General features: G+C 47.1%; 2 protein-coding genes across 5 annotated transcripts in view; both read right to left on the bottom strand.

The window, feature by feature from the left end:
• Positions 1 to 27,938, bottom strand: part of HRH1 (histamine receptor H1) — an 83,747-nt gene that overhangs the window by 29,974 nt on the left and 25,835 nt on the right. Inside the window, exon 1 of one of the 2 annotated variants that reach the window (XM_036867772.1) lies at positions 7,958 to 8,034. The exons of the other annotated variant lie outside the window; for it this stretch is intronic. The gene's annotated coding sequence lies outside the window, so the exon portion shown is untranslated. Of the gene's footprint in view, positions 1 to 7,957; positions 8,035 to 27,938 lie in introns of those variants that run through there. 2 annotated transcript variants of the gene reach the window in all.
• The window catches only part of ATG7 (autophagy related 7), a 334,957-nt gene that overhangs the window by 281,239 nt on the left and 25,780 nt on the right, over positions 1 to 27,938 (bottom strand). Inside the window, exon 1 of one of the 3 annotated variants that reach the window (XM_036867769.1) lies at positions 7,958 to 8,055. The exons of 1 other annotated variant lie outside the window; for it this stretch is intronic. The gene's annotated coding sequence lies outside the window, so the exon portion shown is untranslated. Of the gene's footprint in view, positions 1 to 7,957; positions 8,056 to 27,938 lie in introns of those variants that run through there. One more of the 3 variants, XM_036867768.1, reaches the window with a different exon arrangement.

Below are 27,938 nucleotides of genomic sequence, written 5' to 3'. Positions count from 1 at the left end.
AATGAATGAATGAAAAATGCTGGTCCTCCTGTTTTCTTAAGTTAACCATTTAGTCTTTCTGCCTCACACCTTCCTTCTTGGTTTCCCCTTACACCTGTGCTTTGAATTTCTTCCTAGTCTACAAGACAGAAGGATACCACCGTGCCCAGAAATTCCACCATAACCAATAGGTATCTTAGGGATGTGATACTCCATTCACGGTTATTTGCAGGTGACCTCCAGAGTAGAAATACAAACACCTAATAAATCCTGCCTCCCTGGAGAAGGAATTGTGGGGAGCCAACAAAATGATGCCCAGGGATTGCTTTACTGACTGCAAAGCCCTCTACCCTAAAAAGGAGACTGAAGATCAGACTTTGTCTTAGTTCTATTGTTGCACTCGCTGGTTTCTCTTCTTCCAGGGACAAAAAAAAAAATGCTTCCACCTCCTTATTCTGCTTCCCCCACCCTCCCCGTGTTTTGCAGTCCCTGAGGTTCAGGAGGCATGCCTGACCACTCTCCCTTTTGCCTCTTCGCTCACACTGCTCCTTCTTCCTGTACTATCACTTCGCAAACTGAGTATGACCCGCTGAGAGCCTGTCCAACCCAGAGGCCCGGCTCAAATGCCATCCCCGCTGAGAAGCCTTTCTTGATTCCAGCCATCTGGGCGGAACTGCTGTCGCCTCTCAACACAACAGCCCTTCTGCAAATCTCTTTCATTTTCTTTAGCACATTCTGTCTTACTTTGTTGGTCTAAGTAAGGATAGTCTAAGGTCAGTCATCATTTACTGAGGACTTTGAGTGTGCTGGTCTCCATGCTAAGCTCTTATGCACTGTCTCACTTACAATGCAAACCCCCATAACCTTGCTCATTTTATAGACTTGGAAACTGAGGCTCAGAGATGCTAAGGAGCTCCAGGTCACACAGCTAGCAAGGAAGAGAGCCAGGCATTCATTCATTCAATCAACTGATCATTACTTATTAAGGGCTTAAAATGCACTTGACATATTCCAGATGTTGGGAAAACAGCAGTAACCAAGTCAGAGTTCCCATCCACAAGGAGCTATCATTCTGATGGGGAGAGACAGATCATTAAAAAACAAAAAACAAAAAACAAGTAAATAAATACTATGTGAGGTGTTGATAAATGCTCTGAGGAAAACAGGGGGTTAGTGACATTTGGGGTGAGTGCTATTTTATTTAGGATGGTCAGGGTAATGTGGTGACTTCTAAGCAGAGACCTAAAGGAAGTGAGGGAATGAGTCTTGCAGAGATCTGGGGTAAAGAGCATCACAGGAGGAGGAAACAGCCTGTGCAAAGGTCCTGGGGTGGATACATCCTTGATGTGTTCAATAAACAGCAAGGAAGTTAGTATGGCTAGGGCTGAGTGAGAGGGAGATGAAGTTAGAGAGGTGACAGGGATTAGATCACAGAGGGCCTTGCAGATGTGGGAGGGACTTTAGCTCTGACTTTGAGTGAGATGGAAAGCCACTGGAGGATGGCTCCCAGAACCCGTGCTCTAATTACTATGCTACACAACTGATGGATGCATGAATGAATGTCAGAAGGTACTTGGGAATGTTTTCTCATTAAAACCAGCAGGATGGCAGCCAGACAGTCTGAAAACAAGACAAGAGAGGGCAAGATCTGAGCTAAAAAGGATGGCTGATTATTAAGGGGAGCACGACCATCCCCTCGGTTGTCAGGAGTCTCTGTGGCTCCTCCACAGCACAGGACTGGGTGAGGCTCTCTGATGGCCTCACTGGATCCTCTAACTGGACTTGGTGAAGGGTAAATTTCCCAGTCCTGTCCCTGGGAGGTTTCAGCCTCTCCCTGAAATGTGTCCTTTGTTCATAAGAGGCAGCGAGAAAAAGGCAACTTCTACAATGACTCACCAGAGAGAAATAAAAATTGTGTCCAGGTTGGAAAGAGTCCATTTGAAAGTGACACATTTGCCTCCAGAATATATATATCAAGTTCTTTTTTTCTTCTCATTCGAAGTATGGTAGACCCTTCTCACACACACTGCCTCACAGCATGACAGACACCAACTTCTGAAATTCCTGCCTTTATTCCTGCCGCAGTTCTCTCCGAGGCAAAAACATGTAAAATATATACCGTGGGATGTGGCCAGCCTCCCTCCCCCCGCCCCACCCCGCCACCAACCTGGCTGGGAAGTGCCACCTGCCAGCAGGACAGCAAGCGCGTGCCCTGGCAGTCCCAGGACAGTCCCAATTACAAATATTCTTCTGATGGGTGCCCTGACCCGTCCACCGTCCCCCAACTTTGCAGTGCATGAGAACCACTGGGGAGCTTGTTAAACGTAGATTCCAGGGACCTGCACTCAGGAGGTCGGGGACAAGGCCTGGAAGCTGCATTTTTAATAAGGAGTCCCAGATAATTCTGTTGTCGGTGGTCTAAGAAACACTGTCCCAAACAACAGAGATTGGCCAAGAGCCCAACCTTTCTGCATCTAAGCCTACAGGACAAAGAGGCCCCCAGTCCTTTCTCAGACCATGAGAAGCACACTTAGGCTCCAGGTGGGGTTGTGAACCCTCCCGGGCAAATGAGAACAGAAGAGGATCTTGAAATCCTAGTCTCTGTCAGTGTTCATCTAAATCCTCTGCATGTATCATCCTAACTTGAGCTGCCCAGGGTTTGCTCTCTGGTCCTACCTGTGAAAGCCCAAGCCCTGCGGTTTGCAGCTGCCCTGGATGTAGCCATAACTGGAGAGGGTGCCAGACCCAGCTGTGATCATGAAAGATAACAAAAAAAGGCCTACTTGTGATTATGAAATACTGTTTCATTTCTCAATTTGTCAAATTTACATGTTGACAATAGGTACTCCCGTAACAGTTGGAAATAAAAGAGCTGGGCATCTACAGTTATAATTCACTGGAGTAGGAGCCCACATATAGTGCCTGGCTGCACTCTTTCCTCATAACTTGACAACGCTGGCTTGAGGGCCCTGTTAGCTGCCTGCTTTGGGCGCAAAATTGCTAATTAAAACCTTCCCACGGTGCACTCCACCCCGTTCAGATCTCTGCTCAGATGCCACATTCCTTGTCCGTTTGGTCTAAATAATTCTCCTCCCTAAGCCCTCTCTCTTGTCATATCTAATCTCTTAGCCTGCTTGATTTTTCTTCATAGCCCCCAGCTCTCATGCAGGGGCTCCTGATGCACTCCCCCGACCCCTCACCCTGGCCAGCAAGAGGAAGCAGTTTGTGCTGCTCAACAGTTCACTCCGTAGAAACTGTGCTCTGTTTTTGTGCATCTCCTCACAACTACCCTAGGAGAGAGGCCTTTTGATTATTCCTCCTCCATTTTATAGATGAAGAAACCAAGGCTCAGAGAGGTAAAGGGTCTTGTCCAAGGTCACACAGCAGGCAAGTGGAGAAGCTCAGACTCCAGGCCACCACTCCCTACCTCTAGTCAGTTCTGACTTAGCCTGGCCTTTGACGCTCAGCATGACGTGGCCTCTACCCACCCTTCCTGCCTCACCCTCCCACTGCTGCTCCCTGCCCACTGGCGATCCCCGGCCCCTAAACTTCAACGCACCCCAGTACCTCACGCCTCAGTGCCACTGCGCCTGCCGCGCCTTCCTCCAGTCACGCCCTTTCCACTGCAAACCTCCAGAGACTTCCACTCTTCTTCAACTCTCAGGCCAACTGTTCTCTCCTCTGAGATCCCTTCTTTCCTTGACTCCTCCCTAGGAAGACTAAGGTCCTCTCCAGGCTCCCGCACACGCCACTCCCGAGTTCCCTCCACCACCACACTTCCACCCTGCTCTGTCACTGTCTGTCCCCTCCTTCAAGTCTTTGTGCTCCTTGAGGATAAACACAGCTGTCTCTCCGCCTCGGGCGCAGGGCACAGGGCCTGGCACACAGCAGGCACTTGGGAATTGAAGAGCAGCTTGACTAGAGGGCTTACAAATGAGGTTAGGAGTCAGACAGAAATGGTTTGAGCTCCAGTTCTACCCTATACCAGCTGTGTGACCTTGGGCAAGTCACTCGCTGAGCCTCAGTTTCTACATCTTGTAAATTGTGGTGATGGTGCAATAACATAATTAAAGGTAAAGAGCTCGACACAGGGAACACTCCAAAAATATCAGCTCTAATCATGATGATGTCAGTTGAATAATTTATTTATAAATAAATACATCTGGCCACAGGTAGAGGGACCATAGAGGTGGTGGTGGGAGGGAGTGGGGTCGGGTGCCAGGGGTAAGTCCAGGTTAACAGGCCAATTCTGACATCTAAAATGGGAAAACAGCCAACCAACAGGTGGCCATCCATGCAAAAGGGCAGGTACTGGGTGTACCCCAGCTTTACAGCCAGATGGACCACAAGGACGGGGCATCCAGGACCTGAAGAAAGTCTAACTCTAAGACAGTGGGCCTCTGACAGCAGCAAAAAAGAACTCTATTAGCCTAGGGTTTGGGGGTAGAACTACCCATACGGAATCTGCGGAACTGGCAGAGCTAATGAAAACGTCCAACATTCATGGGCCAGGTGCTTGCCAAGTGCTTTCCATGCACTATCTCATTTCATCTTCACAGCAGCCTTATCAGGTGATGCTATCAGTGTCTCATTTCATGGAGGAGGAAACTGAAGCCCAGAGAGGTTAAGAAACTTGCCCAAAGACACACAGCCAATGAGTGGTAGAGCTGGGATTTGAACCCAGGTGGTCTGGTTCCAGAGAACTGCCTCAACCCCTCCTTGCCCACATCAAGAGGCCAGGGCAGGGCAGAGCCTGCAGGTGGGGGTCATGGGGCCCAGAGGGGAGGAAGGTGGCAGGAGCCCGGAACTTTGTGCTCCCTACATCAGGGGTCACGTGATCCGAGCAGTTTCTGCACAATGTGTTCTTCCTGAGGTGGGTTATCTTGCTCCAGCAGGAAAAATTTACCCCCGGAGCCCAGCCAGATGCAGCTTGGTGGGTGGTAGCGCATACACCTCCCCTATCCTCAGACCTACCTACCAAGCAGAGAGGCACCGACAAGAGTCCCGTGTCACCGGTGAAATTGCCTCCAAATTGCCTTCTTCATTAACTGTACAAATTTGCATCTTAATTAGGCTTAATGGAATACAATTACCAGACACCAAGTTTCTTTCTCTTATTCCAAGCAAGGATGCCACAGAGACAGACCAGAAGCCAAAAGCCGGGGCCGAGCAGAGCCCGGCTGGGCTCTCCCTGCAGGAAATCTCACACCTAGAAAAGGAGGGTTGAGGTACTGCGAGGGAGGGCTGGCTGCTGGTGGGTCCAGGCCTGAGCTGGGGAGCTGAGGAGGGCCCGGGCTGTGGGTCAGGGAAGGCTGGCTCTGCCTCTGACTAGCGGCGTGACCCGCAGTCACCTGCCCTCTCTGAGCCTCAATTCTCCCATGTGGAAATGGGATGGGTGGCTTGGGGGAGCAGATGAGATCACACATATGACAGCCTGGCACACAGTGGGTTCTCTTTCTCTGTGTCCTCTCTATGCACTCAAGGCCCACGAGGTTGTCTGGAGCTGATCCCCGCCTACCTCTTCAATGACTCACTGAGCGGCACCTTACATCACCCCCTCGCCACACACACCTCTTAGCCCTTGGGAAACTCTAAGCTCCTTCTTGTCTCAAGGGCTCTGTAAGTGCTGTTCCCTCTGCTTGGATCACCTGGCCCATCCCTCTGCCTGGTTAATACCTACTCATGCTTCCAATCTTGGCTCAAACATCACCTCCTTCAGGAAGCTCTCCCTAGCCCATACTAACTTCTCCTAACACCATTTATCTGTGGGGTGATTTCATCAGGGCCCTCTCTCCCCTCCTAGACAGTAAGCTCCAGGAGTGTACAGAACACTTTTATTCTGTTCTCCGTTGTATCTCCAGCTTCCAGCTCAGGACTCATCATATACCAGGTCCTTAATTCATATTTGTCTAATGGATGAATGTGCACATCTCACTGAGCCTCAGTGAATGCATCTGTCAAATGGGAATCATGATCCCACCCCCCCCCCCCATGGTATAGTGAAATGATTAAATGATTTTTGGCACATCGAGGTCAATAGGTCCTCGACAGACCACCTCCCCATCTCCCCATTCCGTTTGATTAAGGAAGAGGCAGAAGCAGGAGTGTAACTAGCTCAAAGACCAGCCTGGCCCTGGATGGAGGTGGGCGGGGAGCCCGGGGTCCAACACCGCAAAGGGTCGGGATGCTAAAAACTGGAAGGAACCCTAGAAATGATCTAGTTAATTGGTTGCCAAACAAAGGCTTCTTTTAATCTTTCCTGCATGATATAATTTCATCCACCACAAAACTAAATGTATTAAGGGAGACTCCACTTTCCCAGCTTTGAATTACTCAAAGGCATCCTGTTCCATCCGCCCAGCACCGACCCAGTGTGAGGGCGCCGTGCGGAGACGCCATGCCGAGGCAATTCCAGCAAAATTGGAGGCCTCGGCAGCAGGTAAATGATTTCCTTTAACTTCCTGAAATGTTAACAACAGCCCCTGGAAGCTGGGTACGGGGGGCCCGTGTTAAGAGCCGCCACGTGACCACACAAAGCGAGAAGGTTTCTGCTTTTATTTTTCCAAGCTGGGCAAGCTACCTGTGGGCAGCTCAGCGGGCTCAGGACAAAGCCTGGATAGGAGAGCTTTCTTCCCCGGGTGGTTCCCTCTCAGTGGGGCAGTTCCCTCTCAACGACCCTTGACCGACAGAGCCCGAGGTCGCTCCGGAAGCCCGCGTCTGATGTTAGGTCCTTACAAACATCTGTAGAGATTTCCCACCCTGCTTTCCACCCTTGGCACATCCCAAAGCACCCTGTATCCAGCCCCCTCCTCTGGGCTCCTCTCCCATGTGGAATTCCGCCCCTTCCCTGCCCTCCACCACCTCCCCTGCCCACCTCTCCAGTCTCCTGTCCCGCTTTGTTCTGGGGCACAATTACTCACATTCCATAATACACGGTGCCTTCCCCACCTTGGGGTGTGTGCCTTCCTCCCTCTGGGCACCTGTCGAACTCCTACACCAGCAGCAGGGCCTTCCCCTGAATTCCCAGGCAGCTCCAGTCCCTCTCCTGGAGTCACCAGGGCTTGCCTCTGTCAGCACCTCTGGAAGTGGAGACGCTGCCTCCCCTTCTGCCCAGAGGGCCTCTCTGGAAGGATCGTATTCTTCCTTTGTTTCCCCTGTTCCAGCTCAGACAGGGCTGGAAGGCAAGGGTGGGCCTCGGCATGCCTTTTTCTAGTTGAATGGATCCCCTACAACTATCCACAGAATTTTGAGGGCAGCAGCAGTTTTCTGGGAAGAGGCCACCAAAGGGGGTCTGTTCCCCCCTTAAAGGTAAAGAACCTCCACCCTAGACCCTGAGCATCTCAACAGACGAAAATGTGTCTAATTCCCTGTATCGCACAGCCTGGCACATAGCAGTCATTTACTGTATAATGCTATCAAGTCATGGAGTCTCGTTGAGCTGAAGATCTAGTACAACTTTCCCATTTTACAGATGAAGCAGCTGAGCCTCAGAGCCAGGAAACGATTACTCTTCTGTCAGCCAGACGGAATGCTTAGGGGAAATATCTTCTCTCTTATGAATTAGGAAGTAGCAATGTTAATATTAATTTACTCATCCTTCCACTTAATGCCCAATGATTTTTCAAGCACCTACTATGTGCAAGGTACAACCATGGGGATACAGAAATGACAAACGCACAAGCCCCGCTCTCGGAGAGCCCATGAGCCGCAGGGAGAGAAGACGCAAGCAGGGGTCATGGAGACACACAGACAGATGAACCCAGAGGAGGGAGGACCCACCTCCTGGTGGGCCTCTGGGAAGGCTTTGTGAAGAAGTGGCATCCGAGCTTTGCACAAAGAGGTCCCAGACCATCAATGCCAGAGCTGGAGCCCACATCCCTGCTCTGTTCTCCACCAGGTCTCAGACTGTACTATCTCTCCACCACAGTGTAATTGTTAGGATGATTTAGGCTAAAAGGAATAGAAAACCCCAACTCACTTGGCTGTAGTAATAAGGAAATGTATCCTCCCTCTAACGAGAAATCCCAAGTTAGGGCAGCTCCAGGGTTGGTTAATTCAGCTCCTCAAGGACGTCATCAAGGACTCCTTTTCCACCTTTTGGCTCTGCCATCCTCCGTGTCTGTCAGGAATGTCCTTAGAGCAGATCACCTCTTGGTCACAAGATGGCTGCCCAGGCCTGGAGGTCACACCCAGACATGACAACATCCTGCTCTTTGAGTTTCTTCCCTAAGATCAAGGAGATCTTTTCTAGAAACACCCAGATCCCAGCCCCACTAACTTTCCTCACGTCTTAAGTCCACTACTGAGTGAATCACCAGCAATGGGGGTAGATTTCCCAGTACTGGCTGAGCTAAAAACAGGATCACATTCCCTGAGGGGTAGTTACCCAAACAAAATGAGGGTTCTATTTGCCAGGAAACAGGGGAATGGCTGCCAATTGTGACTATTACACATATCAACCACAGTGACTGTTTCTAAGGTTCCTTATCTGGGGAACATCTGTAACAGAACCAACAGTGGTGGTCAATTGTGGATGTCTTCAGCCAGGCAGCATCTTGGATCCATAACAGCATGTGACAAATATGCCTGGGTCCCTCCCATGTGCCAGGCTCTGTGCTACGCTGGGAGGATTGTGATGGGCCAGACAGACACAGTCCTCTCCCTAGGAGGGGAACAGACAGGTAAACAGGCAATTACAACATGGCATGATGAGTGCTATGGCAGGGGAACAGGGATACCAGGGATGCTGGGGAGGTGGCTCACCCTGCCCAAGATAGGGAGGATGTATGTGGGGAAGGCTTCCTGGAGGAGGCATAGTCCAAACCATGACCTGAAGGAAAAGTGGGAGTTAGCCAGGCAGGGCGGGGGCACTGAAGGCAGAGGGAAAAGCACGTGCAAACGCCCTGAGGTGAATGAGAATGTGTGTCTCCTGGGGCTGGCAGTATGTTTCATGGATGAACACAAGACCTGAGTCAAAGAGATCTGCACTGGAATCCTGGAGTCACCACTAATAGGGAACAGGACTATAGGCGAGCTGCTGAAACTTTCAGTGCCTGAACTGTTTCACCTGTAGAATAGGGATAACAGTACATATCTCACAGGGTGGGTGTGAGGCTCAAATAAGACCTTGCCTATAAAGCTCACGCCACAGTGTAAATTCTCCAGTATTGTAATTATCTTACTCTGAGGCTTGGACCCTACAATGAAGATCTGACCAGTAGAGGTGGGTGGGGGCTGAACTCCCCCCTGTGGCTCTCCAGGGCAGGCAGCCTGGGCTTGCGCCACCAGCCACATGTGACTGGTGAGTTCTTGAATGTGGTGGGTCTGAACTGAGATCTGCTGTAAGTGTAAAGTACACACTACAGTCTGAAGAATGAGTCCCTCCAACCACCTCCATGAAAAATATCTCATTCAAAGTTGTTTATGTTGATTACATGCTGAAATGATAATATTTGGGATATACTGAAGATAAAATATATTAGGGAAATGAATGGCACTTGCTTCTCTTTACTTTTTAAAATGTGGCTACTAGATATTTACAATTACATTTGTGGCTCGCGTATATTTCTGTAAGGTTGTGCTGGCCTAGGCATGTTATCCCACCGCAAATATAAAGAAACAGAAATGCAGACCCATTCAACAGCCTGCCTGGTCTGTGGCTGAGGATGCCACGGGGACAGGGGCCTGGCACCAACTCCTCGTCCTTCGCTCATTCACTCGCGCTCCTCTCTGCACAAGCCTCTCCTCCGACTCCTGGAAACCCACTTAGCGTTGCCAATGTCATGCGCTCCCCACCCCAACCCGGCACTCTTGTCTTTCGATCTGCAGATTGTCCTCGAATGGACCTATCTTCTCCCAGGCCCCCAGCTTCCTCTTTGCTAAATGAGCCCCATTTCTTGGAACTGTTGACAAGTGGTGCTCTCGATACAGAAGGAGGGAGAGCAGAGGTGCAGAAACAGCCGAGGCCTATTCTTCGGGAAGGGAACTGAAGGCTGAAGCATGGGCTCTGCAACCAGCCCAGGTAGGGGAGAGGAGTGTGCATGGCAGGTCTGACCAGACCATGGACATTCAAGGGCCCTCAACAAGCATGAACACCCATCCTTCCAGGGCACAGCATCCAGGGCTCCTTGGTGGCTACTACAGTGTCACCACCATCTGCCTGGGGACATCTCGAGCTGGAAGTCTCAGATGCCTGGGACTCAACCCACCCGAGCTGTCTCATCACCTGTCGCAAACCTAGCAGACTCCTTGGTCTCCTCTGAGACAGCTGTGTATTCTGACAGGGGCTCTCCTCCTGAGGACGTTTTCTACCCACCCCCCCGCTGCGCAGCAGGCTGCAAGTGCTGGAGAGTTAACCAGCCCCCCAGGAGTGATGCTCAACCAGCTTCAGGTGTGGCCCACAGCGTCTCAGCAGGTCCCCAGGAGGGCTGAGGCTCCGTTGCCCACAGCAGTAATCTGTGCATTAACACTTTTCATCAGTATCCTCCTTTCCCACTCCCCTCCCTAATAAACTCCTTACATCCAAATCCTTGCTTCAAGGTCTGCTTTGGGGACATTGCAAACTAAGCCATCATCTCTCCCCCAAAACTGCTTCTTATCCCATGGACTGCACTGCCCTCCTCTCAGATGCTGTGGCATCTGGAACACAGGGAGTCAACTTTGATTTTTACCCCCATCTCATCTTCCACATCCCAACCACCTCTAAGTGCTGCCCATTTTACCTCCTAAATGCTTCTCAATTCTATCCACACTTCTACATCATTTTGCCACTGCTTCTGGGCCGGGCCACCATCATCTCTCATCTGGACAGCAGCTCTAGCCTTCTGTAACCCTGCCTCAACCCCCCAAACCTGCCCAGATCTGCCAAGCCCAGGCCCACATACCCAAACACCTCCTGGACTACTCCTCTTGGAGTGGCACCTCACGCCTGGCATTTCCCAGCCTCCTCCTGGGGCACCTATGACCATACCAGCCACACACCTGTAAAGCAGGAAGTCATCCTCAGTCATCCTCTTTCCTCACCATCCCGCTTCTGCCTTGGAAAGTTCTTACACGTTAATCCCCCTTCATTTCATGTCACTGCCTTGGTTCAGGTGGCAGGAATGCTATGACCCCCTCCTAACTGGGCTGCCCTCCTCCAGTCTTGCCCTTTCTGATCCTTTCTCGATGTTGTTATGAGAGGGACTGTCCTAAGATGCCATCAGATCATTCCAGCATCCTGTTTCACTCCTCACTGGCTCGCCATGTCCCACGGGACAAACTCTGTCTTTGACATGAAAGACCCCTTACAATCTGGCTCCACACAACCTCAATTCCCACCCCACGCCCCCAAAACCCATGACTGCAGCCACTCCTAGACCATTTGTACTCTTTCCTGCCTTGGGCTCCATACCCATTAGGGGTGGGCCCAGGGGTGGCATCTCCCTTGAAAGCTCAATCAGCCATCTTGGTAGGAAGCCCCACTTTCCTCTTCTCCACCCCAGAGAACAGCACTGCCAGCCACCTGCACATCCAACCCAGAAGCCAGGCAAAACCAGGTGTCCAGTACAGAGCGGCAACTGCTATTATAATAAGAGATGGGCCTTCAAGTCATTCATGTACTTTTGTCATCCAGTTCCTTCATTAAATAAAATTCTGGCAGCAGGGCCCTGACAAAACTGGAATGAGATCGGAGAGAGAAATGTCTGGAGCGTGGGGAATCGGAAAGTGAGGGTGGGGAATGGAAGCTGGTTTGGGGCGGACTTTGTGGAGAGAGCAGTGAGCAAGCACTGTGGGCGTGCAAGGTGGAGGGTGTGCAAGGTGGAGGGTGTGCAGGAACAGGAGGCGTGAGGGCACAGAGGACCAACTGCAGCTCTTATGACCTACGGCTTTGCTCCCGTGCTTTAGATATAAGAGGCTACAGGTAGTGAAGGAGGGTAGTGACCGAGGGTCCTGGGGTGTAGCTGGACGACTGACGCTTCAGCTACACGCTGGAATAAATGATGTCGAAAGACAAGTGGACTCAGAGAGCAGCATCCCCATTTTCCAGGCACAGAACGAAGGCTGAATTTGAAAACTCGCCTGCAATCACCAGTTTGTAAAGGCAGAGCAAGGGCTTCCCAGTCACAACCTCCAAACGTGGTCCTCCTAGCTCTGTCCCTAAGAGCTAACGCTGTGGTGTTAGAGACTGTGCAGACAGGAGGGCAGCCTTCAGTGAGCAGTCTTGTTTTTCTAAATTAATTCTGTGGATCCAGGTTGTGACCCCACAGCATAAGCACACACTTCTAAAGATGATCTTCAAAGGGCACGTGTACAGCGATACACAGCAGTTACAGCTGTGAAGTCACATGGAACAGAAATGACAACTAAATCGGGTTGCATTTCTTTACCTATTTTTTATGGCAACCACTGCGTGACCGCTAGAAACATCCAAACTAGCACTGAGGTCATTTTCAGATAATGTGCCTTTCCCAGACAATACTTTTTGTTCAAAACAAAATAATTTATAGAGCATCCTATAATATGAAAGGCCTTGTGTGGACCTTTCCTGGGGGATAATTTTAGGGAAAAATATACGCCAGACCATGTACCTGGCCCTGAGGTCTTCCAGGGTCCCAGCCTTCAGGAAGCTCACAGTGTACAAGAGAAGCCCAACACTAAAGAAGCAGTGAGAAATGGAAAGAAATCAAGGGAGGTTATAGGAACGTATAAAAGTGTGTCCTAACCCAGTGCTTCTCAAACTTTAATTGCACATGAATCACTACTTGTGAAAATACAGATTCCCAATGATTAGGGCTGGGGTCGAGCCTGAGATTCTGCATTTTTAACCAGCTCCCCAGTGATGCCGATGCCGCTGGTCCGTGGACCACACTTTGAGTAGCTGAATGGCTCCTTGTGATTTGGAATATAATTCCCTATGACAGCCTCATATGCAGTTTCCAAAAGGGCAGCATCTCAAACGCACTACACGGGTTTGAAGTTCAGATACTCTGAAAGGCTCGGGGAGATGAGGCGATTAGGCTGAAGCATCAGCGCTGCCGTTTCTGAGGTGCACTGCCTGTACACTAGGGGAGTAAACAGACACGTCTCCATCCCGGAGGAGTGAGCAGCTGAATGGGGGTAGACACGTAAAAATCAAAGACTCATAATACGTCCATCTGTGAAATGTAAACGTGCATCTGTGACAAAGGTCATGAGTGTCTGTAATAGGGAGCATGACCTGGTCGGGGAGGCTGGAGGCAGGGAGAGGAGAGAACAGCACAGCAAAGGCCTGGCTGAGGATTGAGGGGATCCCAGTGAGGCTGGGCAGAGGGAGTGAAGGATGAGGCTGGAGAGTCACACAGGACTCCATGAAGAGTTTCGCGTTCATCCTAAGGGTGCGAGGGGCCCCTGAAGTGTCTTACTGGGAAGGAAGAATATAATCAGATTTGCATTTTGAAAACATCACTCTGGCTGTAGGGAGGAGGATGGGCTGGAGGGGCCAGAGGGTGTAGTTCCTTCCCTGGGAGTACGGGAGGGATCAGGCCTGACGGAGACAGCATTTCAGTCTCTCTCTGGGTGGCACAACACTCTGAAGCTATGGATGGCCACTTTCTGCCCCATGGATGCTGGAAGCAGGACAGTCCGTCTGTTCAGACACACAGGAGTGAATCAGACACCCAGGAAGTAACTGGGAGAAAGAGGGCTTGCAGGGAAGGAGAGGGGGCTTCTGCTGCATTTCGGCTCATGGTTCCAGCCCTTCCTGAGGCTCCTCTGCCACCCTGCCCTGATTTCCTTGGGATGCCTCTGTATCCTTATGAGGAGTTCCTTGATTGAGGCGGTTTCTGTTCCTTGCCACCCAGAGAGTCCTAGCGAACTCAGCGGCACACTTGCACTGAGGATTTCAAAAGTGCGAGAGCACCACACACGCTGTAGCAGCGCCCCAGGATTAGTCTCCAGACACCCCATAATTTGAGGCAATGCCATGGTAAAGTCACTAGGTTCTGAAGAATACATGCAGATTCCTGAGCTCCGGCAGAGACACAAGAGGTCATTCCCACCCACTGCACTGAGGTGGACAGGATTTCCAGCCAACCCAGGAGTGGCAGGGTGTGGGGCAGGTTGTCGAGGGACCACATGGCAGATATGCCTAAATATGTCCCCAGCTTCGAAGGTCACCTCCAGGCCTGTCCAGCCAGCTCCGTTCAAAGCTGTTTATGGTTTCCCCTCACACTGGAGGTTTGGGTTTGATTTACAAGGGACGGAGATGAATGTGAATCTTTTCAAAAAGAACCACCACCTTGCAGGAATCTGCAGGGTCCAGGAACCACTCGCTATACAGTGTTTTGCTCTTTTTGGTGACAGGCAAGGCGATTCAGGATCTGAAAGATCCTCTTAAGAAGAAAATGTCTTGAAGAAATGTCAAACTGACCTCTGAAAGCTACCAAGTTGATGTCTGGTTAATCGGGAAATCCATTTCTTTATCTCAAACAGGGGGTACTTCTCTTGACAGGACATCTTGAGGATTACACATGGACATCTGGGGTGTCCCAAAGTGTGCTGTGCAGATAAATGTTGGAAGGCACAGTGATTCTTTTCTTTTTTGTCTCACACAAAGAAAATTATTGTTTTAATGGTTATGTATATATTTTAAGGCATATGAGAAAAAAAAAGCACATCAAGCCCATAATTTCATGGCTACTATTGCTCAGGATGAGGCTTAAATTAAAAAGTGAGTTGAGGATGAACAGCAAGCTCTTACTGTTATAGCACCGGGAACTACATTCAATATCCTGTGATACACCATAATGGAAAAGAATATGAAAAAGAATGCATATATGTATAACTGAGTCACTTTGCTGTACAGCAGAAATTAACACAACATTGTAAATCAACTATACTTCAACAAAATTAAAAAATATATTACTGGAGAATTCCATCATGCAGCTTATGAGTACAAAATGTTTGCCACCTAATTTTCTAAAATAAAAAATGTTATATACTGGCAAAAAAAGTGAATTGACTTAGAAAGTAAGTAAACAATAGTGCGGTTAGTGTACGAGGAAGGCCAAGGTTGTGAAATTTGCAGAACACTGAGATGAAGAGTAGGCAAGCATCTGGCATACAGCCTGGTACAGACCAGGAGCCCCAACATGACAGCCACCATTTCACAAGTACCTACGTCATCTCTAATCCTTATAACAAGCAGGTAGGACTTATCATTCCTATTTTAGAGTTGATACATGGAGGCTTGGAGAAATGAGAACACTTGTCCAAATGCATACAACTAGAAAACGCCAAGGTTGCGATTTGAACATAGGTCTGCTTGCCTTCAGGTTCCAGATTCCCTAACTGCACCACATCACCCTTAACAATACATCATTCTCTCTCTCCTCTAGAAAACACAAGTGTCTTTCATAAAAGACCCCATAAAGACCCCAGATTTGGGGCCTGGCCCATTTCATCCCAACCCATACGGGTACACTATGTATCTATTTGCATTTGTGCTTGGACAACTCCTACCAAACCAACAAATTTCAAGACTAGCTCTTTCTTCCATGTGGTTGGCCCACTGCCCTGCCCTCAGGAGGCCTGAGGTAACCAGCCTGGGTCAGCTTGGCCTTGGCGCAGCATGTGATGGCCGGGTCTCTTCTCACTATTGGAGTGGGAAGAGTTCAGGTCCAAGTGAGGACCAGGGAAGTGGGCAGAGGCCTTCCAGTCTGGTCCAGTCATGCTCATGTGGGGTCCTGGTGGGTTGCTGGAGCCACCGTTGCAGAAAGACCCTCTGCTCAGTGTCCTCTGGGCACTTATATTCCCTCTTGGGACTTGCAGGGCACAGGTGGGTGTTCCTGGGCCCCTGGCTAAATACCACCTGGATGATACCCTTCTACCAACATCCATAAGAGTTTCCCAAAGTCTCCCCATAAGGCACCAGAGAGACTCCTTTCTCCCTACACACATTCTAGAGGCACAGGCTTCCTGCCCGACTCTCATCCAGCTACCTGGATTTGCACCATTCTCACTCCTTTAGTGGCCATTTTTCATAAACTGGTGTGTGTTTAAATTATCATCATAATACCATTCCATGTGAGTCATTAACTTCTGTCTCAGCAAAACAACAAACTGTTACACATCATGGACCACTAAGGTCCCTGAGAAGTGCCAAACGATCCATCCACCTCTGCCCGGAATCTCATTAGGGTCCTGGCTGATGCTGACCGAGCACTGTGTCCCCAGAACTATTCTAAGACCATCGTACGTATTAGCTTACTTAATTCTTCTTGAGGTACTATTACCTTCCTAATTTTACAGATGAAGAAACTGAGACACAGAAGGATCAAACGGCTGGGTTATGAATGCAGAGCCATGCCCGTCACCACTGGGCTGGTCTATGACAGGAACTTGTCTCCTGGATTTGGAAGGATCACAGGTTTATCTGAGAGTAAAGAGATCTGGGTTGCAGTTACACAGAGCTGTGTGACCTTGGACAATTCACTCCACCTCGCTGAGACTTCCTCATCGGTACAATGCGGACAAGACCTGCTTCGCTCACTCAGAGGGTTCCTGTGAAGGTCAGAAGAGATAACTGATGTGAGAATACTTAGATTTTGGCAAATGTGAGCATGAAGGGACAGGGACAAGTGGATAAGTCCTATGCCACTCCTGCCTTCAGGAAGCATTAGGATCTTACAGAGCAGACAAGCATTTTCTTCCGTGGGCTCCTGCCAACGCTCAGTGTTTGAGGCACAGCTGAGAGGGCTGCTGGGAATGCACCATGTGATCTGAAACGGGAGACTTCCCATCTCTGGGCTTCACCCTCCTCCACCCAAAAAGTGAGGGCCTCTCACAGGAGGTCCCTTCCTGTTCTAATGTTTTTACAACTTTGGCCTTGTTTCTGGGTTAAAATACTTGTGAAACAGCAAACAGCTTATATTAGGAATTCTTCCTGCTGGTGGGAGCAAACAGCAGGGATGTGTCTGACAGATATTAACGTCATCCACACATGCAACACATAAGCAATGTTTAAAATGGCATTTCTGTCTCTAAAACACCAGCGTTCTGATTGAGGATCTTGAACCTCGATGCTCCTCCTCATCGGAAACTAAGGACCTCCCCTTCGTCCCACTCCCCTAGCCTCCAACCTTCGCCTGCAGAATACATTTTCTTGTCTAAGGTCTCTTGAACTTGAAACTAGTTTAGGAGGAAACAGCAACCTTGAAGTCAGACAGACCTGAGGTTGAATCCTGATTCTGCAACTTACTAGCTGCATGACACTGGGCAAGACTCTCTGAACTGCTCCTCGTCTGAGAAATGGAGATGATAATAGCTCTCACAGGGCTGCAGTGAGGATTAAATGAAATGAAACAAGTTAAGTTCTTGGGCATACAGTAGGCATTCAGTAAATGGTAGCTCTTATTACTGAGAGTAGGGACTGTATTAGTCAGCCTAGGCTAGGTTATGCTGCAGAAACAAATTCACACCCAAATCTCAGAGGTATAACAAAGCAAATGGCCAGTCCTGGTCAGCAGGGCATTCTGCTCCACGTGGTGACTCAGGAAGCCAGGATGAAGAGGCTTCATCATCTGAAACATTGCTGATCAACACCACAGGGGAAGTGAGTGCTGGAGGGTCTCCAAAAGCCAATTAAGTGTTATGGACTTGACTGGTTTGAACTAGTTACTGGCCCTGATTGGCTGCCAGGGGCTGGGAAATGTTGGGGAGTGCGTGGAATATTAGATGATCATTACTCTTTATGTGATATGGAGCCAAATTCTGTTCACCTTTGGCTCTCCCACAGTGCTTAGCACAATGCCAGGCTTATTAGAGAAATTAAGGCACAAGTCAAAAAGAAGCCTTCTCTGATGATGTAATAATTTTCTAGCCAAAAGAATTTTCTCTCTTTTTTTTTCCCTTTAATCAGATGCTTATTCTCATCCTGCAGTTTATCACTGAAACAAGTATTTCAGAAGTTTTATAAATAATGTTCATTTTGAGGAAGTCCAATGCGCTTCGAATTAAGGCAAAACCCCAGGTCATGTCTAGGCCATGAGTTTACACTTGGAAGAGGAAAAAGAGAGGAGCAGATTGGACTGCCAAGGATAAGATGACAAGAAGTTTGCATTTCTTAACAATACTTCCAGCCCTTCTCAGGACCCTTGAGTGACATGGGGGTAGGTGGGTGGTTCATGGCACGGAAATTAGTGCAAGGAGGCAGTATGGCTTGCCCATGAGTCCCAAATGAGTCAAGTGTAGACCAGTGTTCCTTCCATACTTCCCCCTTCTTCCCAAACCCTTGCATTCTGCAAAGTCCTCCTTCCTGCCCTACACTCACTGAAACTACTGTGGGTCACGACACATGGATACATCTACCCAAGAGAACTCCTGAGAGTTGCTGCTGATCCCCCCCCTTACCCTGGGTGGAGAAAGTGGAGCTCAGGAAAGATCCTTTTCCACGGAAGGAATGGCCTGCCACCATGTTCTCTTCTGGGCTCAGAGATGTACTCTGGTCCTGGTTCTGCCACCACGTCACTGGGTCACCTTGGACAACACACCGCTCTTTTCTGGGCATCCCTTTTCTCACCTGTAAACTCATTTAACAAGCATGCAGTGCAGCCTAAGAGGAGGGCTAGGAACATGCAGGTAACTAAGCCGTGAACCTGACCTCCAAGCAGAGGAGCAGGGCGACCAGGGGTCATGAGGACTTCCTATGCCAGCAGGCTAGGCGTGGACAACAGGGATGGTGGAGGCCAGTGAACGGGGGAGGGCTGTGGACAGCTTGCGTGCATGCTGCAATCAAATGGGCCAGCTGCCTCTCAGCTCCGGCCACACTCGCCAAGTGGGGATGTGGGCCCGGTATTGGCAAATCTCTTGATTTTTTTCAAAAGAAGCAGGAAAGACAAAATTATATATGAAATGTGAGCAGACCAACCAAATCAGCTTCATCTGTTGTCTGGCTGAAGCCCATGGCCCTCGCATTTGCAACTCCTAATGGATGTCAATCAGAGGACTTTACGAGATTATAAGATTATACAATCCTATTTGATCTGATAATCTGATTAGTTTTCATATGATCAGGCTTCTAAAAAATATGCATTGTTTTACTCTAAAAGGAAAAGAATTACTACGGAAAATTGAAAAAAGGTATAAAAAGAAAATTAAAATACTCTTTTCTATTTATTTATTTATTTATTTATTTATTTATTTATTTATTTATGGCTGTGTTGGGCCTTAGTCTCTGTGCGAGGGCTTTCTCCAGTTGCGGCAAGCGGGGGCCACTCTTCATCGCGGTGCGCAGGCCTTTCACTATCGCGGCCTCTCTTGTTGCGGAGCACAGGCTCCAGACGCGCAGGCTCAGTAATTGTGGCTCACGGGCCCAGTCGCTCCGCGGCATGTGGGATCCTCCCAGACCAGGGCTCGAACCCGTGTCCCCTGCATTGGCAGGCAGACTCTCAACCACTGCGCCACCAGGGAAGCCCCTAAAATACTCTTAATTATTCCTAATCCCATTCCCCCAAAGTTAACATTTTGATGCATATTTTGGTACGTTTCCTGCCAGCCTTTTCTCTGTGCATAAATTATATAAATAACATTATATGTGTGTATATGTTTATGCGTGTGTGTATATATGTATATATAACGTTACATAAGTAAAATGTATAACATGAATCTCTTCTAAAATTAGGAGAACAGTATTTTGACTGTTTGGCTTTGCATCCTCATGACGTTGTGTCATTATGGATTCTTCAAAAACATGATTTTTAACAGCTACATAAAAATTCCATAATACAGATTTACCGTAATTTATACCTAAAACTTACACCTAAACATTTGAAGGTGTTTCTAATTTTTTACTATATAAATAGAATCGCAATGCACATTCTTATATATAAATATTAGTGGAGGTATCTGATTATTTCTTTAGGTAAATTTCCACAAGTGGAATTACAGGGTCTAAAGGTATGAACGCTTTTAAGGTTGTTGATATGTATATACTCAATTGCTCTTCATAAGCCCTATAGTACTTTATGCTTTCACAATATTCTTACTGACACTGGATACTGTCATTTTCAAAACTGAATGTTAATTTGATGAAATTAAACAAGTGATATTTCATAGGTATCCTAATTTTATCAGTGAAGTTGGATATTTTCCCTCCAAATGTTTTCTGGCCATTTATATCTCTTTTCTGACTTGTCCTAAGGCCCCTTTAAAAAACCATTTTCTGTATTATATGCAGGAAACCTTTGTATCACATATTTTTATAATAGGAAAAATGAGATGAAATCTAAATGTCCAGCAACAGGGAAATATTAAATCAGTAAAGGCACAAGTAGTTGATGGAATATTATGTAGTTATTACAATTTGAGGATACAGAAGCATTGTGGGAAAACACTCATGACATATGTTAAATGAAAAAGAGCAGCTATAAAACTAAATGTGTACCATGTCCCATGTTAACAACCACATAAAAATAACAGTTATGGTAGGAGCTGTATTTAAGGGTTGGGATTTCTGAAGACATTCTTTTTTTCCTTTTATGTTTCAAAATGTTTTGCGATTCTGTTATATAACCTTTGTAGTTAAGAGAAAAAATACTTGAAAGACAAATTTTCAGTTGACTTTCCAAATGCGCCTTCCTAGTTTCTTAGGATTCCCCTGTATCCATTTAAAAACATCTATGTTTGTGTCACAGAAGATTAAAAACTTTTGATTTACTTAAATCTGTTGGCATTTTAATCAGCAGAGAAAAAGATAGCTTTGTTATCAGTAGCAAGCAGGGCTCACAGTAATGACCTTGAGGTTGGGTTATTCCAGGCCTTTGGGTCCCCTCCATCCTCACCTTACTCTGAGGTTTGGGAAGAAGGCAGTTCTGAAATTGCATAGACCTGAGGGGCCTCCAGTAAATAGGGGGCGGGGGGAGAGGAGTTGGGCAGCTCTTGTTGAAAACGAGGAAGCCTTCCAGACCTGCAGGGTCAGGAATCACCCACATTAGACCCAGATGGGCCCACTTTACAGATGATAAAATTGAAGCCCATAGAGGAATAATTTCAGGACAAGCAGACCAAGCCTGCGGGATGCCCAGAAAAACCTTAAAGCACAACAACATCATCATTATTACTACTAATGTTCCAGCATCAGACACCTTTCAAACCATGTTCTTTTTTTTTTTTTTTTCTTATTGGAGTATAATTGCTTTACAATGTTGTGTTAGTTTCTGCTGTACAACAAAGTGAATCAGCTATATGTATATATATATATCCCCTCCCTCTTGGACCTCCCTGCCACATACCCCCCTCCCACCCATCTAGGCCATCACAGAGCATCTAGCTGAGCTCCCTGTGCTATACCTCAGGTTCCCACTAGCTATCTATTTAACACATGGTAGTGTATTTATGTCAAACCTAATCTCCCAATTCAGCCCACCCTCCCCTTCCCCCTCTGTGTCCACACGTCTGTTCTCTACGTCTGTGTCTCTATTCCTGCCCTGCTAATTATTAGAGAAATGCAAATCAAAACTACAATGAGGTATCACCTCATACCGGTCAGAATGGTCATCATCAAATAATCTACAAACAGTAAATGCTGGAGAGGGTGTGGAGAAAAGGGAACCCTCTTGCACTGTTGATGGGAATGTAAATTGATACAGCCACTATGGAGAACAGTATGGAGGTTCCTTAAAAAACTAAAAATAGAACTACCACTACTGGGCACATACCCTGAGAAAACCATAATTCAAAAAGACACATGCACCCCCATGTTCACTGCAGCACTATTTACAAGAGCCAAGACATGGAAGCAACATAAATGTCCATGGACAGATGAATGAATAAAGAAGATGTGGTGTGTATATATATATACACACACACACACACACACACACACACACACACACACAAAATGGAATATTACTCAGCCATAAAAAGGAACGAAATTGGGTCATTTGTAGAGACGTGGATGGACATAGAGTCTGTCATACAGAGTGAGGTAAGTCAGAAAGAGAAAAACAAATACCGTGTATTAACACATATATGTGGAAACTAGAAAAATGGTACAGATGAACCATGTTCTCTTTTGATGGTTGCACCTGTTATTCACAACGGCTCAGTGAGGACGGCAGCACTGGGATTCAGCATTCCACTTTAGCAGAAGGGGAAACTCAGGTTCAGTGAGGGGGAGGGGAACAGATATATTAAACACCTCTTATGTGTCAGGTGTTTGTGTGTTGTTTTGTTCTTTTATTTATTTATTTGGACATGTGATAAATAAATTTATGAACAGGGTTAGAAAAAAATGATACTAAAGAAAACAGAGTAAAAACCAAGCTCTGGGGGCTTCCCTGGTGGCGCAGTGGTTGAGAATCCGCCTGCCAATGCAGGGGACACGGGTTCGAGCCCTGGTCTGGGAAGATCCCACATGCCGCGGAGCAACTGGGCCCGTGAGCCACAACTACTGAGCCTGCGCGTCTGGAGCCTGTGCTCCGCAACAAGAGAGGCCGCGATAGTGAGAGGCCTGCACACCGTGATGAACAGTGGCCCCCACTCGCCACAACTAGAGAAAGCCCTCGCACAGAAACGAAGACCCAGCACAGCCAAAAAATAAATAAATAAATAAATAAAAACCCATTTAGCCATCCATTTCAAAACAAGAAAAAAACCAAGCCCTATCCCCCACCCACTCAGATCTTATTCCCAGAGCATCTATCACTAGTATCCTGTGTGCCCTTCCAGGGCCAGGCTAAGTGCACACACGCATATGCATCGTATGCTCTTCGCTTCCTCCTTCCTCCCTTTCTTTCTTTTCTCCTCTCTTACTCATGCCTTCCTTTCTTTCTTTTAAAGAAATGGTCCTGGGGAAGCATTCTATATCAGTTTATATGGGCTGGCTTCATTCTTTTCCATAGATGCACAGTAAGCCATATATGGATAGATGACCATTTATTTAGCCAGTGCCCTAGAGGTGGCTATTTATGGTTGTTTCCAAGCTTTTGTCACTTCAGACTCTCCTCATACAATCATCGCTTCACACATGTGCAAGTTTGTCTGCAGAATGGACTTCTAGAAGTGGAATTGCTGGGTCAAAGGATTTGTGCATTTAAAAATTTGTAAGATCCAAAGTAATCTCCACAGAGTCTGTAGTATTTGTGCAGCATTTGAAATTTATGAGGGTGTCTGTTTCTGCACAACCTTGACAACAGGATGTCTTGTCTAACTTTAAAATTTCTGCCAATTTGATATGTTATAATTATACCTCATTGTAGTTTAATTTACACTTATAATAAGGGAAGTTGAATATCATTTCACATGCTAAAATGCCATTTGTATTTCCTTTTCTGTTCACTTTCTTTGACCATTGTTTCCTGTGAGGTTAGATCTTTTTTTTTTATTGATTAGTAGGGACTCTTTATATATTAAGAAAATTAGCTCATGTCTGGGATATCTGTTTATCACTATTTTTTCCAAGTAACTCATTTGTCTTTTGACTTTGCTTATAGTATTGTGATGAAGACATTTAAAATATTTAGGTATTAGAATTTACCAAAATTTTGGTATATTTTTGATTATACATTATACTTAGGAAGGTCTTCCCCACTTTGAGATTATTTTCAAAATCTCTTATTTCTTCAAATAGTTGTATTTAAGCTTTTAAAAAAATGTACATGTTGTTCCATCTGGAGTTAATTCTGGTGAAAGGACTGAGTTGCATGCAGGTGGTTCTCCAATTGTTCCAACACCATTTATTGAGTAATCTATCTTTTCTCCCGTGATTTTCCATGTCACCTTACTATTTCTGGACTCTCTTCTGTTCTGTGTAACTGTCTGCCTATTTATTCTAGAGCCACTTTTATACATGATCACATTAAACCAAAGCACCCTAGTGGTGTAGGTGAGGCCAGAACCAGGTCTCCCAGCCTGTGCTACTTTACCTCCCATAACTAGGTGGTCTCCTAGCTCTAGGGTGGGTTGAGGAAAGTCAGAGAGGTCCCAGATCCTGATCCTCCAAAGCAGGGAGATAAACAAGCATAACACACAGCATTTCCCTCCCCTTCACTCACTCAGAGGCAGCGAGTGGCCTCTGCCAGCTCCAAGCTGGACTCCAGCTTTCTCGAGAGTGAAGTGGCTTGCCCTTGGGTAAGTCAGCTCCTCTCTTAGAGCCTCAGTTTCCCAACTGCAAAACGGTAATAGTAATAGTAACACTTATATCATGTTTCGAGGATGCAATCATCTGATGCTGGACAAAGATGCCATAGTAAAAAGCCCCAGTTACGATGACAGAGGACACTGCACCATGGCAGAGCCACTCTCCCTCCTTCTGAGGCAAATAACGCCCATCACTTGGGCTATGATTTAGCAGGGACTGAGCTATGCAGCTTGCTGAGAGCCGGTCAGTCAGTCTAAAGGTCTGGCTGTCCACACCCCAAGGACACAGGACTTGCAAGGCCAGGTCCTCCAAAGAGAGGAGGGCGAATCAACTCTGACCTCAGAGCCACTGAGGTGTAAAGGGTTCAGTGTAGGGCCCCATCCTGCTCGGCAGGGGCCCAGGAACCCTTGAGGAGCCCTTCAAGGTGGGCAGGAAAGGCAGGGAAGCTGGGCAGAGTAGGAATGCTGGGAAGGTGGTTGGAGGTTGAGTCTTCCACACAACACCCAAGACCCAGCGGTGCTGTTCCCCAGAACCGTCACCTGCTTCTTTTTGGAACTTCCACCCGCCCTCACCAAGTGCTGTGAGCCCAGGGAAAACCAGGCCCAGAGCCCAGAAGTCGTGTGAACAACATCTCTCGGAGCACCCACATTCCAGAACAGGAACAACACAGCCCCCAGGCCACCCGCTCCCACACATACCAGCACGACACCTCGGGTTTAAGCACCATTGCACTGTTTGCCTATATCAGCTGAGCTCCTCCGAGAGGGAGGGATTAATATTATCCCCATTTTCCAGATGAGCAAACTGAGACTCAGATGGAGCACATGAGCGGCCCAAAGTCAAAACGACAGCAAGTGGCAAAGTTAGAAATCAGGTCTTTTCAGCCTGAAAGCCTGACCACGAAGCGCTCCAAACAGGGGCTGCAGTGGACTGTTGAGTCATCTGTTTGTTCAACAAACATTCATTGAGCACCAACTTTATATATTTGGCAGCAGAATAGGTGCTGGGTGTACAGAGGCACATAAGACACAATTCTTGTTCAAAAGGACCAAATACAATAGCTATTCTATGATGTCAAGTCTGATGGGTATACAAAGGGCTGTGGGAGGTCAGGGAATAAGTGATTAGCTACTTTGAATCAGGGCAGGCTTCCCAGAGGAGGCAACCTGTAGGATGGAACTTGAATCATGTTTCCATTGTCAAGGGTGAGCAGGAGTTTTATTCCTCAGTGGCTGAAAATGGAGGTTCCTGGGCTCCACTGCTATGTTCCAGGCTCCTGCCCTCTCTGGTGGACTTTAGAATTTCCAGGGAAGCTTGTTAGAAATACCCATTTCTAGGCCTCTCCTCAGACCTTCTGAATCCAAATTGCAGCCCTAGCATCCAAGCACTTGCATTTTTTCACAGCCCCCTAGTTTTTTTTTTTAATTTAATTAATTTATTTTTTATACAACAGGTTCTTATTAGTTATCTATCTTATACATATTAGTGTATATATGTCAATCCCAATCTCCCAATTCATCCCACCACCACCACCACCGCCACCACCCCACCGCTTTCTCCCCTTGGTGTCCATACGTTCGCTCTCTACATCTGTGTCTCTATTTCTGCCTTGCAAACCGGTTCATTTGTATAGCTGATTCACTTTGTTATAAAGCAGAAACTAGCACACCACTGTAAAGCAATTATACTCCAATAAAGATGTTAAAAACAAACAAACGGAAAAACTAAAAACAGAATTACCATATGACACAGCAATCCCACTACTGGGCATATACCCAGAAAAAAACATAATTCAAAAAGACACATGCACCCCAATGTTCATTGCAGCACTATTTACAATAGCCAGGTCATGGAAGCAACCTAAATGCCCATCGACAGATGAATGGATAAAGAAGATGTGGTACATACATTCAATGGAATATTACTCAGCCATAAAAAGGAATGAAATTGGGTCATTTGTAGAGATGTGGATAGACCTAGAGCCCCCTAGTTTTTTATTGAAGGATGTGTATTTGGGACCTGCCATCCAATGGGCAGCTATTGGCAGGTGTTTTTATTTTCTTTTATGAATGTTGTTCATTTTAAGAAAAACTCTAAACACAATGGAAAAATAAAGCCAGAAGCTCCAGGGACAAAGCCCGCACCCAGTTAGCCTGTCATAATGAGTCTGATTCTCTCTCTCCCTTGTGCTTAGAAATCATTATCTGAGCACCTTAGGAAACTGCTTCCTCCCCTCCTACTGTTAATGCCTGACATTGTGAGAGAGGCTCTTTCTCCCATGCCTGCCTGGGAGAAAGGGGGCCTCCTTTCAAGACACGAGGGAGGGAGGGCAGGTTGTGTTTCACTGGCAGTTTTTAAGAAAGGGAGCAAAACATTCAGTGGTAAAGAGCATGGAGCCAGACCGCTTGTGTTCAGATTCTGCCTCTATTACTTCTGAGCTGTGCAATTTCAGACAAGTGACTTAACCTCTCTGTTTCAGTTTCTTCATCTGTAAAATGGGGATAACAGTAATATCTATCTTATAGGTTGTGTGAAGACTAACTGAGTTAATATATGTAAAGGACTTATGAATAGTGCCAATCAGATATAGTCAATTTTATATAACTATTTGCTTTCATTATATTAACATGCCAGTTGGAGGTGGAAAGTCAGGGGCTGACCACAGTTAAGACTTAATCAGCAGAAGGCAACTTCTCTGACCAACTCTTATCATTCACCAAGTGCTGCCTGAGAACCAGCTATGATGGTTTACAGTGCTGGGCACTGGTGATACAGAAGAGAAGGAAGCAGAGCACCTGCCCCAAGAGACTCCACCTCCACCCCCAGTGAGGAAGCAGATTTGCCTGACTTCTAGAAGGAAAGGCCCAATGGATCTTTGCCCCCAAACTCAGCACAATCTAGGCTGGGGTTGGCCTTGGAGATGGTTAAACTTCTGGCCTCCCCCGGTCATCACTTTAAAAAGGTGGGACTCAGCTAGGCCTGTATTGCATTTGAAAGTATCAGGTCAGGAGATCTAAGAAGTGATAAAAGCATTTCTCTTCCCTTAGGTTTCCTCTGTGGTTATTAGAAAGTTTATGATATAACCACAATAAATATCAGAAAAGGAAGAAAAAGGGAAAAGTGCTTCCCAGGAGGCACAGCAGAAGAGAGGACAGGTGTTGGTGTTGGAAAATCCTGGGACTGAATCCTGATGCAGTCACTTCCTAGACATGAGCCCCTGGGCAAGGGACTTCACTTCTCTGAGTATCGGTTTCCACATCTGTAAAATGGGCAGGTGGGAACACCTACGACTTAGTGAAGTTGGGAGGACTGAGCAAGAGTACATTTTTCAGACAGCCCTTGCACACATGAGATGCTCAGTGCCAGCTAGCTGTAACCCCCTCCCTCACCTCCATTTTGCAAATGAAACCACTGAGGTGCAAGGAGAGGAGGTGACCTGCCCACATGGTCTGGGCTCCATCCCAGATCTGATTTAAGCCATTACTGAAGCCAAGAGAAGGAAGTAACCTCTCTCTGGCCTGAGTTGCTTCATCTGTGAAATGGGTAGATAGAAGGGAGGGTCAGATCAGATAATACCTAGAGGCTTATCTGGCCCTGTGAATTAAAAGAATGTTCTAGTAATGATAACAGCTAACAGCTACCCAGGATGTGTCAGGCACCTTACATACTCTGCGCCTAAGTTGGGGAACACAGCAAGTCACAAACAAAGGAACTGAGGCCTCATGTAGCTGATGAGGGAAAAATATCCAGAAAATATAAAGGTCTCACACAAATCAACAATAAAAATACATTTAACCCAATTATAAAATGAGCAAAGACTCTGAATGGACATTTCTCCAAAAAAGATATATAAATGGCCAAT

The sequence above is a fragment of the Balaenoptera musculus genome, chromosome 11 (assembly GCF_009873245.2).
Source record: "Balaenoptera musculus isolate JJ_BM4_2016_0621 chromosome 11, mBalMus1.pri.v3, whole genome shotgun sequence".
In the NCBI taxonomy this organism is placed as follows: domain Eukaryota; kingdom Metazoa; phylum Chordata; class Mammalia; order Artiodactyla; family Balaenopteridae; genus Balaenoptera; species Balaenoptera musculus.
The sequence above is the reverse complement of the archived record's forward strand: the minus strand, read 5'-3'. Positions and strand labels throughout refer to the sequence as shown.